Consider the following 14120-nt stretch of genomic DNA (forward strand, 5'->3'; position numbering starts at 1 on the left):
GGCCAAGGTAGCCAACAATATGATGAACAGTGAAGAAAGAACGTCGTAAGCAAAGCACAGTACTCCTAGACTGTGAAGTAACACCAGAATGCTGCCTTTGATCCTATTCTTTTTTTTTAATCTTTATTATTTTTTTTTTGTGATCCTATCCTTGAGGAAAAAGCTCTAAGGATAGAAATTCAAAATTATGAAAGAGTTGATAGACTGTGTTATTTAAATTAAAAAAATAGCAAGTGTTAATGGTGAATGGTGGCAAACATTTTTTTTTTTAAGATTAATTTTATTTATTTGAAAGAATTACACAGAGAGGTAGAGGCAGAGAGAGAGAGGTCTTCCATCCACTGCTTCACTTCCCAATTAGCCACGATGGCTGGAGCTGAGGTGATCCAAAGTTAAGAGCCAGGAGCTCCAGTGTCTCCCACGTGGGTGCAGGGGCCCAAGGACTTTGGCCATCCTCTGCTGACTTCCCAGGCACATTAGCAGGGAGCTGGACTGGAAGTGGAGCAGCCAGGACTCAAACCTGCATCCATATGGGATGCTGGTGCTATAGGCCAGGACTTTTTAGTATATGTGCTGCCGAAGCGAGCACAGGCCAGGACTTTTTAATATTTATTTTTTGTTTTATTTGACAGATAGAGTTAGACAAGGAGAGAGACAGAAAGGTCTTCCTTCCGTTGGTTCACCCTCCAAATGGCCACTATAGCCAGCGCGCTGCACCAATCCGAAGCCAGGAGCCAGGTGCTTCCTCCTGGTCTCCCATGCAGTTGCAGGGCCCAAGCATTTGGGCCATCCTCCACTGCCTTCCTGGGCCACAGCAAAGAGCTGGACTGGAAGAGGAGCAACCGGGACTAGAACCCAGCACCCATATGGGATGCCGGTGCCACAGGTGGAGGATTAACCTAGTGAGCCATGGCACTGGCCCAGGCCAGGACTTTTAACATGCTGCACCACAGCACCAGCCCCTGTGCTGTCTTCTAATAGATCACCTCTTAAGAGGTGGTGTTTTTTCGCTCCTGGCCATATCACTCCAGTCGTTGCTTCTGTCTTCATGTCACCTGCTCTCATTTTTTACCTTGCCCTTCTCTTAAGGATACTTCTAATTATTTCAGGCCTACTCAACTAGTCCAGGATATTTTCTCCCCTGGAGATCCTCAATTACATCTGCAAATTCCCTTGTATTTTAAAAGGTAACATTAACAGGAGATGTAGATGTATATAGATACGTGTGTGTGTGTGTGTGTATAGATACATGTATAGATACATGTAGATATATATAGATACATCTGTGTGTTGAATTGCCAATTTTCTCTAGTGGAACAATCTTGATATAGATTCAACATGAGAGAAGCCAGTGCTGTGACACAGCAGGTAAAGCCACGGCCTGCAAAACTGGCATCCCATATGGGCACTGGTTCAAGTCCTGGCTGCTCTACTTCCAATCCAGCTCCCTTCTAATGCAACTGAGAAAGTAGCAGAAGATGGCCCCATGCTTGGGCCCCAGCACCCATGTGGGAGAGGTGGAAGAATCTCCTGGCTCCTGGCTTCAAATTGGCCCAGCTCCATTTGAACCATTTAAGGAGTGAACGAGCAGATGGAAGGTCTCTCCATCTCTTTCTCACTGTAACTCTTACCTTTCAAATAAATAAATAAAACTTGAAAAAAAAATTCAACATGAGAAACCATTTAGCCCTGCAAATAAATACCACTTAATGTTTAAATCTGGATTCATACCGAGTGTCAGGAGCCAGCCACATGGAGGAACGTGGAGGCCAGGAAATGGGACAGGTGGCCTGAAGACCACGTGCCCTGGAGGCCCAGGGGCAGCACAGCCCACAACGGCAAAAGACCAAAAAGAAGGGCTGTGCCAGGCTGTCCCAGGCCTGTAACCCACTTCCGTAGGGGAGTATACCACTTAATGTTTCATTTTTCCAGAGATCTCCAGAACTGCAGTCCCTCCATTATTGATAATATTTCATCATTTATTACATATAAAATCTCTGGGAGACTACTATTCAATGTAAAATTATGCTTCCCCCTTTGTGAGGTAGAGCTCAGTCCCCATCACCCCATGTGTGCGCTGTACTTAGCATATAACCACTATGGAAAGATAAGAGGACTGTAATGTTATGGTGGAGAAACCTGCAAATATGTGTTGGTTGGTTAGGTAATCAAAATTAATGTCATCAATAGTAAGTCATGTTGGTAGCATATACCCCTTAATGTGAGATAAGAAGGGTAACTTAGTCTTCTCAAAAACTTATAGCCCTGGAGGCCAGCACTATGGTGCAGCGGGTTAATGGCCTGGCCTGAAGCGCCGGCATCCCATATGGGCACTGGTTCGAAACCTGGCTGCTCCACTTCCAATCCAGCTCTCTGCTATGGCCTGGGAAAGCAGTAGAAGATGGCCCAAGTCCTTGGGCCCCTACACCCATGTGGGAAACCCAGAAGAAGCTCCTGGCTCCTGGCTTCAGATGGGCTCAGCTCCAGCCGTTGCAGTCAATTTGGGAGTGAACCAGCGGATGGAAGACCTCTGTCTCTGCCTCTCCTCTCCTCTCTCTGTGTAACTCGAACTTTCAAATAAATAAATAAATCTTAAAAAAAAAAAAAAACTTATAGTCCAGTATAGTCTAAACATGTAAGAAAAAAATCTGATGAACCAAAATTGAAAGACATTCCATAAAACAACTCATCAGTAATCCTCAAAACTATTAAGTCATGAAAAATTAAGATTAAAATATCAGAAGGAACTAAGGAGACTTCATTGATGACTGAATTCAATGTACTATCTTAAGCTGGGTCCTGTAATAAGAAATGTCAAAATTTGAAAAACAAACCTGAATGGAGTCTCAATTTGGTTAATAGCAGTGTACCATTGTTACTTTCTTGATAAATGTACCATAGCTATGCATTTTATGAGAGAATAAATGAGACGTGTTCAAGGTTTCTGTACCATTCTTGTACCTTTATTCTAAATGTAAAATTATTTTAAAAATAAACATTTAAAATGTTGTAAAGGGCATGAGTATTTTAAAATTAACTAGAATGACTTTTCCTTAGTGTGTCCAAACGAGTTTTTCTTCATCTAAACTTTCTGCTATCTCCCTGGAGACAGAATTAGCACTTTATAGAGGTAATTGAATAGTTGCCCCAAATCAGCTCTTCTCTCCTTTTTCTTCTGCTTCTTTACTCCACACTTTGGAAATTCTGGTTACTTAATTAATGAAAAAAAATCTCTTGATACATCTGTACCTTACAAATAGTCTAGTCCAGATATTCTGTCAAAATATCTAAAAGAAAAAGTCCAAACACTTTATTTTTGAAATGTAAGAAGTGTATATAGTCATAAAAATTTTGAATTATGATTTAACATTCGGTTCTAGAATACAAAGTTTAAAATTTGTATTTTTTTAAATTTTTTTTGACAGGCAGAGTGGATAGTGAGAGAGAGAGACAGAGAGAAAGGTCTTCCTTTTTGCCGTTGGTTCACCCTCCAATGGCCGCTGCGGCCGGCGCACTGCGCTGATCTGAAGGCAGGAGCCAGGTGCTTCTCCTGGTCTCCCATGCGGGTGCAGGGCCCAAGGACTTGGGCCATCCTCCACTGCCTTCCCGGGCCATAGCAGAGAGCTGGCCTGGAAGAGGGGCAAACGGGATAGAATCCAGTGCCCTGACCGGGACTAGAACCTGGTGTGCCAGCACTGCAAGGTGGAGGATTAGCCTGTTAAGCCACGGTGCTGGCCTAAAATTTGTATTTTAAAAGATTCATGTAATATTTCTAATAGATGAATCTTTGCACAGTTGGAATGATTAATATTGATTTAAAGACATCTTTATGTCTTTTGATTTTACTATATGAAATTACTAATAGTAAAGTATACTTTAGGTAATGGACAAACTTCAAAATTTAACTTTCTAAATTTATAAATTGGATTAACATCATAACTGATGTCTATAATGAGGTTTGACCTTATAAAAATCCTACAATAATAAAAATCATGAGGACTTATTATTTTTCAGATCTTTACATCTAAATCCAAATATATGGGGGTACTTCAAAAATTTATGAAACATACTATTGACCAGATAAGTTTATTTTGGTGCAAAAAGTCTTTGAAATCCCCACATAGTGTTTTCTTTTTTCAAAGATTTATTTGAAAGTCTGAGTTACACAGAGAGAGGAGAGGCAGAGAGAGAGAGATTGTCCATCTGCTGGTTCACTCCCCAATTGGCCCCAACGACCAGAGCTTAGCCCATCTGAAGCCAGGAGCCAGGAGCTTCTTCTGGGTTTCCCACATGGGTGTAGGGGCCCAAGGACTTGGGCCATCTTCTACTGCTTTCCCAGGCCATAGCAGAGAGCTGGATTGGAAGTGGAGCAGCCAGGTTTCGAACCAGTGCCCATATGGGATGCCGGCGCTTCAGGCCAGGCCATTAACCCGCTGCACCATAGTGCCGGCCCCCATAATGTTTTCATAATATGCACTTTCCATGACCTTTTTGAAGACCCACCCCCAATATAAACAAATGTGTTAAATGTGAATGTTATAAACACTAATTGAATGGCAGATTGTCAAAATGGATTTTTAAAAATTGAGACAAACATTTGGTGTAGTGTTTAAGATGCTACTTGGGATGCCCACATCCCATATAGGAAGTATCTGGATTTGAGTCCCAGTTCTCCTAATTTCAGTTTCCTGATAATGTATATCTTTGAAGGCAGCAGGTGATGGCTCAAGTAATTGGGTTGCTGCCACATGAGAAACCAGCCATTGCAGGCATTTGGGGAGTGAACCAGCAGATGGAATTTTCTTGCTAGATTCCTAATCTCTTCATTCTCTGCCTCTCAAAACATTTTTAATTTTTTTTAAATTACATTATTATAAGCTGACTACCTGAAAAGGATGAAACTACATTATGGTCAATTGATTGTCAGCAAGGTTACCAAGACATTCAGTGGAGGAAGGAATAGTCTTCAACAAGTTGTACTGAAACAAGTGGATATGCACATGCAAAAGAATGAAGCTGGAACCTTTCATTAGATCACGCTCCAAAACTAATTCAAATTCTATCATAGGCCTAAAAATAAAACCTTTAAGATTCATAGAAGAAAACAGAAGTAAATCTTTGTGATACCCAGTTTGGTAAAGCCTTTGATATCACACCAAAATCATAAGCAAAGAGGGAAAAAGATTTCATAAAACTTTTAAACTCCTGTGTTTCAAAGAACATCATCAATAAAGCCTTTTTTTAAAATTACAAATGGGAGAAAAATTGTAAGTCATATGTTTGATAAAGGACTTAGATCCAGAATATATAAAGAACTATTACAACTCAAGAATAAAAAGACAAGTTGAAAAGTGAGCAAAATGGGGCAGATATACTACCTGGCAATTAAAATGTCAGGATGCTTGCATTGCAATCTGAATGCCTGGGTTCAATTCCCATCTCCTGCTCCAGATTCCAGGTCCTTGTGAATGCAAACCCTGGGGGGCAGCAGTGATGGCTCAAGTAACTGGATTCCTGCCAGTCACTTGGGAGACCTGAATTGAATTCCCAGTACTGGCTTCACCAGCCTACTCCACCACCTCCCCTGACCTTTTCAGGCATTTGGGGAGTGAACCAGTGGATGGGGATCTCTCTCTATGCTCTCTCTCTTCTCTCTCTCTCTCTTTTTCTCTCCCTCTTTCTCACTCACTCCCCCCACTCCTCTCTCAAATTAAAAAAAGCATCTAGCCGGCACGCGGCTCAATAGGCTAATCCTCCGCCTTGCGGTGCCGGCACACCGGGTTCTAGTCCCGGTTGGGGCGCTGGATTCTGCCCCGGTTGCTCCTCTTCCAGTCCAGCTCTCTGCTGTGGCCCTGGAGTGTAGTGGAGGATGGCCCAAGTCCTTGGGCCCTGCACCCCATGGGAGACCAGGAGAAGCATCTGGCTCCTGGCTTCGGATCAGTGCGGTGCCGGTTGCAGTGGCCATTGGGGGGTGAACCAACTGAAAAGGAAGACCTTTCTCTCTGTCTCTCTCTCTCACTGTCCACTCTGCCTGTCAAAAAAAAAAAAAAATCTGAACATTTCTCCACAGAGGATAACACAAGTAGCAGCTAATTACAAAAGACACTCTACTTCACTAGCAATTGGAGAAAATACAAATCAAAACTATGATTCCAGGTCACACTCACTAGAATAATCTAGATGAACCACAGCATGCTTTGCTAGGGATTTGGAGACACAGGAACACTCACATTTTGCTGTGGGGAATGTAAAATGGTGCAGCCACATTAGAAAACAATTAAAAATCAAAATGTTAAACAGTAACCATATAACATTGCAATTCCACTACTACATATATAGTCAAGAAAATTTAAAACATTCACAAAAATAAAAAGCTTGTACTTGAAGTTTATAGCTACTTATATTCATAAGAGTCAAAAAGTGGAACTAGACCACATATCAATCTACAAGAGAATGAATAAACAAACTGGCAAATAAATAAAATGAAACATTATTTAGCTCCAAGCAGAAATGAAGGGGCCAGTGCTGTGGCACAGTAGGTAAAGCCTCCACCTGCAGTGCCAGCATCCCATATGCTTGAGTCCCGGCTGCTTCACTTGCAATCCAGCTTCCTGCTACTATACCTAGGAAAGCAATGGAAGATTGTCCTAGTGCTTGGGCCCCTGTACTCATGTGAGAGACCCTGAAGAAGCTCCTGGCTCCTGGCTTCTGCCTGGCCCAGCCCTGGCCGTTGCAGCCATTTGGGGAGAGAACTAGCAGATGGAAGATCTCTCTCCTCCCTCCTTCTCTCTATCTGCCTTTCAAATCAATAAAATAAATCTTTCAGAAAAGGAAGAAATTAAATTCTGCTAAGTTCTACAACATGAATGAATCTTAAAAAGAGTATTATGCTGGGGGCAGTGCTGTGGCGTAGCTGGTAAAGCCGCCACCTGTTGTGCTGGCATCCCATATGGGTTCTGGTTCGAGTCCCAGATGCTCCACTTCCAATCCAACTCTCTGCTGGGGCCTGGGAAAGAAGTGGAGGATGGCCTGAGTCTTTGGGCCCCTGCACCCATGTGGGAGACCTGGAGGAGGCTCCTGGCTTTGGATCGGCACAGCTCCGGCCATTGCGGTCACCTGGGCAGTGAAGCAGCAGATGGAAGACCTCTCTCTCTCTCTCTGCCTATGCCTACTGTAACTCTGCCTTTCAAATAAATAAATCCTTTTTTTTTTTTAAAAAAAAGTATGCTAAAAGAAAATTTCTAGTCACAAAGGGCCATGAGTTATATGCTTCCTTTATAACATCCAGGATAGGCAAATACACTGGATAGAAAATTTCTTAGGGTGATGACAATGTTCTGAAAGTAGGTGTTGGTAATAGTTGCATGTGCCTGAGAATATACTAAAAACCATTGAATTACACACTTTGTGAGTGAACTATGTCATGTGAATTATAACTTAACGTTTTAAGTAAAAAGATGGAGAAACATCTTGCAAACAATAACAGAAAGTTGGAGTAGATACCTAAAGTAGTAAACTCATGGGAGAAAATAAAAGTAAAATGGCCATTGCTAAGGAGAGGGCAAAATAAATTATTCAGTGTTTTGCAGGTTTTTTTGTTTGTTTTTTGTTTTTGAGGGCCAATGTTGTGGCATAGCAGATTAAACTGTTAGCTGCAATGATGACATCACATATTGGAGTGCCAGTTCAAGCCCCAGATGCTCTGCTTCTGACCCACCTCCCTGCTAATGTGCCCAGGAAAGCAGCAGAAGACAGCCCAAGTGCTTTGGCCCCTACCACCCACCTGGGAGAACTGGATGGAGTTCCAGGCTCCTGACTTAGGCTTCACCCTGCCGTGTCTATTGAGGCCACTGGGAGAGTGAACCTGCAGATGCAAGAGCGCTCTCTCTCTCTCTCTCTCAAACTCGTCAAATAAATCTTTTTTAAAAAGATTTTTTAAAAAAGATTTATTTATTTGGAAGTTAGAGCAACATCAGGAGGGAGGGAGAGGGAGGTATCCTCCATCTACTTGTTCATTCCTCAAATAGGCACAACAGCCATTTCTGTGCCAGGCCGAAGCCAGGAGCAAGGAACTCCCTCCTCCAAGGTCTCTCATATGGGTGGCAGGAGCCCAAGAATTGGGTGATCTTCTACTGCCTTCCCAGGTACGTAAGTAGGATGCTGCATTGGAAGTGAGTAGCAAGGACCTAAACTAGCAGTCCAAAATGGGATGTTGGTGTCACAAGCGGTGGCTTAAACTGCTACACTACAACACTGGCTCTGAATTCTAGTTTTATAAGATGAAAAAGTCTAGCAATCTATTGCACAGTAATATAAATAAACTTAACATCATTGAACAATACACTTTAAATGGCTAACAGGTTTTACTTTGTATTTTCATTTTTAAAACAACAGACATTTTTAAAAAAGATTTTATTTTAAAGATAGAATTACAGAGAGGCAGAGGCAGAGAGAGAGAGAGAGAAAGAGAGAGAGTTGTTTTCCATCCAGAGGTTCACTCCCCAAATAGCTGCAATAGCCAGAGCTGGGCCGATCCAGGAGCCAGGAGCTTATTCTGTGTCCCCCACATGGGTGAGGGGCCCAAGAACTTGGGCCATCTTCTGCTACTTTCCCAAGCACATTAGCAGGGAGCCAGATCGGTGCCTATGCTGGCATTGCAGGTGGAGGCTTTACCCCTACACCACAGTGCGGGCCCCTACGTATTTATTTTTGAAAGGCTGAGTAACAGAAAGGGGAGGAGACAGAAAAAGATGTCTCATCTGCTGGTTCACTCCCCAAATTCCCACGACAGCTAGGGCTATGCCCTGCCAAAGCAGTAGCCAGGAACTCTATCCAGATCTCCCATATGGGTGGCAGGGGCTAAAGTGCCTGAGCAATCATCCACTGATTCCCAGGTACTAACCATGAGCTGGATCATAAGCAGTGTAGCCAGGATTCAACCATTCTGATATTGGATGGGTGTGTCCAAAGTGACAGCTTAACCCACTGTATTAAGTAGTTTTACCTAAATTTAAAAAAAAAAATTGTAGCACAGCTGTGGATAAGCATTAAAAGGGATGAATAAGAAGAAAGAAACCTGAAGTGACACCAAAACAGAGTGCAGAACAAACAAAATTAGCAGTGAAAAGGAGTGGCTTTAACATGTGATAAAAGGATCTGTTCACCAAGAAGACATAGCAATCCTAATGATATGCACCTAACAACAGATCTCCAAAATAGTATGAATCAAATACTGGCAAAACTGAAAAGATAAAAGATAATTTCACAGTTATAGTTGGAGACTTCGACACTCATCTCAGTAATAGAAGGAATAGACAAAAATCAGAAAAATTGGTCAACAGACTGAATCTTACATTTATAAAGCAATCTGAGACCTAGAATAGCAAAACACACATTCTTTTTAAGTGCACATGTACTTAAAAGAGACCATATCACCGTATGTATCATCGATCATAAAACAATACTTAACAAGTTTAAAAGAATCAAAACCGTATAAAGTACATGCTCTGTCTATGATATAATTAACCTAGAAATCAATAATAGTAGCATGATGGGAAAAATTTCCCAACATATGTTAATAAGACACATAAATAAAATGAGTCAACAAGGAAGCCTCAAAGGAAATTAGAAGAGATTTTAAACTGAATCAAGAAAATGCAGAATATACAAAAAAATGCACAAAGTCTAGGGCTGCTTCTATGAAACTCCAAGATAGCTCCTCCAAGTGGTGAGTAATGGATCCATACTATTGTGGGTCTTCCATCTCCATACCCAGTCCTACGGATGCCAAGGTATAGAGAGAAAAATAGATCTTAGATTCAGAAGTGATGCATGTCATTTACAATTCCATTGGCTATAACTGCCAATATGACTCCATATAACTTCAAGGAGATTGGAAAGTTTTTGGGGGAACATAGAAAGTCAATGATCCCTAATATATCTGCTGCAGTTGGAAGAATATCACGGATGAGTGCCACAACAGTGAAGATAGAATTTTGGAGGATTTTGGATGTATTTTGGAGACAGAGCCAATGGGACTGCTGATACATGGAGGTGGGAGTAGTGAATGGGCCTGATTTATGAGAAGGATCCAGTCACTTTAGGAGCCTATCAGAGAAAGCAGAAAGTAAAAAGCTTTTAAATGGGAGCAATCTTTGGGTGTTTTAGGAAGAATGTGTGCAATGTAATAAATTTGGGGGACAATAGACTGACATCGTGATAGATGGTAGGCAAGAGTGCTCCTCGTCTAATGATGAATTTTGCCTCCATTGTAAGTTGAAAATAGAAGCTTTAGAAAATTCATTTAATATACCTACTGAACTAGTAACACAGCTAGCAACAAAGTATGCTATAGAATACTGGCTGCTGTCCCTCATGATTCTGTGGCTTACAGGGAGCTGTGGCTTGCTGCTCAGTCAGGAGACTATTGTAGATCAGGTGAAAAATTATGGCTTGAAATATGGTAGTAGCGCCAGAGATAAAGATGGAGAAAATCAAACAGATTTGGCATGTATTAAGGTGGGAATAAATGTGATGGGTGGGCATGGAACCAAGCAAGAAATCAAGAATCCCTAGTTTTGGTTCAAGTAATCAAGTAATGCCATTTCTTAGCATGAGAAGCTTGAATAAGGAAAGAGGAGCTATTGGAGAGGATGAAAAGCCAGGGTTCTATTTTAGTCACGTTATGCTTGAAATTCCACTTGGATATGTCAAGCAGGCAATTGGATTTGTGGATTTCAGGGGAAAGAATGGGCAGGAGCCATATGACTGATGAGATCAACTAAAGAGAATGTGTAAAGAGGGCCTAGGTCAGAGCTCTAGAACACATGCTTCTGATAGTACATTAAAGAAGGAGAGACGGTAAAGTTGACCAGGATATGGGAGGAAACCAGGAGAGTAGGGCACCACAGAATACAAGAAGGAGGGGCCGGCGTTGTGGCACATGGGTTAATGCCCTGGCCTGAAGCGCCAGCATCCCATATGGGCTTAGGTTCTAGTCCCAGCTGCTTCTCTTCCAATCCAGCTCTCTGGTATGGCCTGGGAAAGCAATAGAAGATGGCCCAAGTCCTTGGGCCCCTGCACTCCCATGGGAGACCTGGAAGAAGCTGCTGGCTCCTGGCTTCAGATCAGCGCAGCTCTGGCCATTGCGTCCAGTTAAGGAATAAACCAGCAGATGGAAGACCTCTCTCTCTGCCTCTCCTCTCTGTGTAACTCTGACTTTCAAATAAATAAATCTTTAAAAAAAAAGATTTATTCATTTATTTGAAAGTCAGAGTTACACAGAGAGAGGAGAGGCAGAGAGAGATCCCCTGGTTCACTCCCCAATTGGCTGCAACAGCTCAAGCTACACCAATCTGAAGCCAGAAATCAGGAGCTTTCTCTGGGTCTCCCATGCAGGTGCAGGAGCCCAAGGAGTTGGGCCATCCTCTACTGCTTTCCCAGGCCATAGTAGAGAGCTGGATTGGAAGTGGAGAAGCCAGGACTAGAACCGGCGCCGATATGGGATGCTGGTGCTTCAGGCCAGGGCGTTAACCTGCTGTGCCACAGCGCCAGCCCCGATAAACGAATAAATCTTTATTTAAAAAAAAAAAGAATACAAGAAGGAAACTATTTCAAGAGAGAGAAGTGAATGAATGCTATTGAGAGGCCACATAAGAAGAAAAATGTGACTTATACATGGGTGATTTTAACAGGAGAGTTTCAATGGCAGCCAAATAAGAGTGTGTTGAAGACTAAATGAAATGTCATAAAGTGGATCCAATAAATACAGACAACTCTTCCAAGAATTTTTTTTAAACTTGGACAAAATGTTGATAATTATGTGTTTCAAAATTTCCACAATAAATTTTTGTTGTTAATGTTGTTTTAAATGAATATTGCTTGGAAGCTAGCAAAGCAACTGGGGCCGGCCCCTCCTTCTTGTATTCTGTGGTGCCCTGCTCTCCTGGTTTCCTCCCATATCCTGGTCAACTTTACCGTCTCTCCTTCTTTAATGTACTGTCAGAAGCATGTGTTCTAGAGCCCTGACCTAGGCCCTCTTTACACATTCTCTTTAGTTGATCTCATCCAGTCAAAGGACTGTGGTAGCTAAGAAAAAATGTTTCACATTTTTATTTATGAAAGAAGATTTTACAGTATGTTTAACAATAGCAATGATGTTTCTAATAGTGACCCTTAGTGACGCATAATGGAGATGGTAACTTTAAGAGCCAAGCATTAGGGGCCAGTGCTGTCGAGCCACCTACAGCGCTGACATCCCATCATGGAGGTTGGCAAAAGGGACTTTTATGGATACACTGTCTATGGTTTGAGTCCCAGCTGCTCCACTTTCAATCCAGCTCCCTGCTAATACGACTGGGAAAGCAGCAGAGGATGGCCCAAGTACTTGGGCCCCTGAACCAACATGGGAGACCCTGGCCCAGTCCGGGTCATTGTGGCCATTTGGGGAGTGAACCAGCAGATGGAAGATCTCTCTTTCTCTCCCTCTCTCTCTCTCTCTCTGTTTCTCTACCTCTCTCTCTAACTCTGCCTTTCAAATACTAAAATAATTTTTTTAAAAAAAGAGCCAAACGTTGAGAAGTCAGGAAGAGATAAAAATCCAGAACATAATTGTTGGGGTTCACCTTTGAAAATTATCCATTTAATCCCAGCCATAGCAAAGACTTCTGGCCTTTGTTAGTTATTTCTACAGCTAAACCACAACAGACAAAACAGAAAGGATCATGGAAAACAAAATGCATACCTATAACCACCAGAGGTCACTGAAGGCCAATTCTGCCTTTTGATCAGGAGAATTAAAAAAAATAAAAAAAAAATTTAAAGTCTTTAAATAGAAATTAGATCATTATTTTCATAAAATAACCAAATCATATAATTATATAATTAGTTTACATATTCTATTCCCTCATTCCCAAAATAATGATAACCACAATGAAATGCAGAAGTAAATAGGAACTATGCTAAAAAATTCATTTAGTAGGAAAAAAATTTAACAGGAAAAAACCCCAATACTTCCGTTGGACAGCTAGAATCTAACCTGGATGTCATAAAACATGATTACCTTTCACCACTTCTGCCACTCAGCCTAACTTTAGCATGAAATTTTTCTCTTACATCTATTATTTGGTGTCATGCTTAACATTCAACAACTAAAAGTGAAAACAGATACTACCAGAAAAACATAGTTTTTTAAAGTTTTAGATTCTATTGTGGAAAAAAATAAGAGATTGTAAGATCAGGTAGTATGCTATTTTTCCTAGTGGAATGAGTGATGTTTCATTTTACCAAGTTATCTTCATTGTTTAATTGCTGCTTAGCTGCATTACAAAAATATAGCCTAAAACAGTTTTGAGAGCTACTGAAAGAACAAATAAGCAAGAAGGCATAAAAGGTTCACTTGTTGAACCTCTGTTAGAAATTTCCCATTAAAAATTCATGGCAATGATATGTAAACTAAAATGAGAAAGCAAACAAAAGGACTTAGCTGGATTTTAAGCCAAGATAAACATGTTGATGGAACAGAAAGGAGGAGGAGGTAGGGGAAACACCTTTGGGATCTGTTATTTCTATTCCATGCAGTTTGTTGGATATAATACCATTGACAGTGTCTCCAAAAAAGTCTCTTTTGCCAACCTCCACCATGATGGCCTATTAGAAACATGGCCCAAACTAGATCCATCACATTCTCTTGCACCAGAATTTGAATCTTAAGGATAATTTCTTTCTTCCTCCCTCCCTTCCTTCCTTCCTTCCTTCCTTCCTTTTTTTGACAGGCAGAGTTAGAGAGAGAGAGAGAGACAGAGAGACAGAGAGAAAGTTTTTCCTTCCATTGACTCACCCCCCAAATGGCTGCCAAGGCTAGCGCGCTGCGCCGATCCAAAGCTAGGAGCCAGGTGCTTCCTCCTGGTCTCTCATGCGGGTGCAGGGGCCAAGCACTTGGGCCATCCTCCACTGCCTTCCTGGGCCACAGCAGAGAGCTGGCCTGGAAGAGGAGCAACCAGGACAGAATCTGGCGCCCCAACTGGGACTAGAACCCGGGGTGCCAGTGCCACAGGTGGAGGATTAGCCAAGTGAGCCACGGCACCAGCCAGGATAATTTCTAATGACTGAAAGTGAATGGG

The sequence above is a fragment of the Lepus europaeus genome, chromosome 6 (assembly GCF_033115175.1).
Source record: "Lepus europaeus isolate LE1 chromosome 6, mLepTim1.pri, whole genome shotgun sequence".
Classification (NCBI taxonomy): domain Eukaryota; kingdom Metazoa; phylum Chordata; class Mammalia; order Lagomorpha; family Leporidae; genus Lepus; species Lepus europaeus.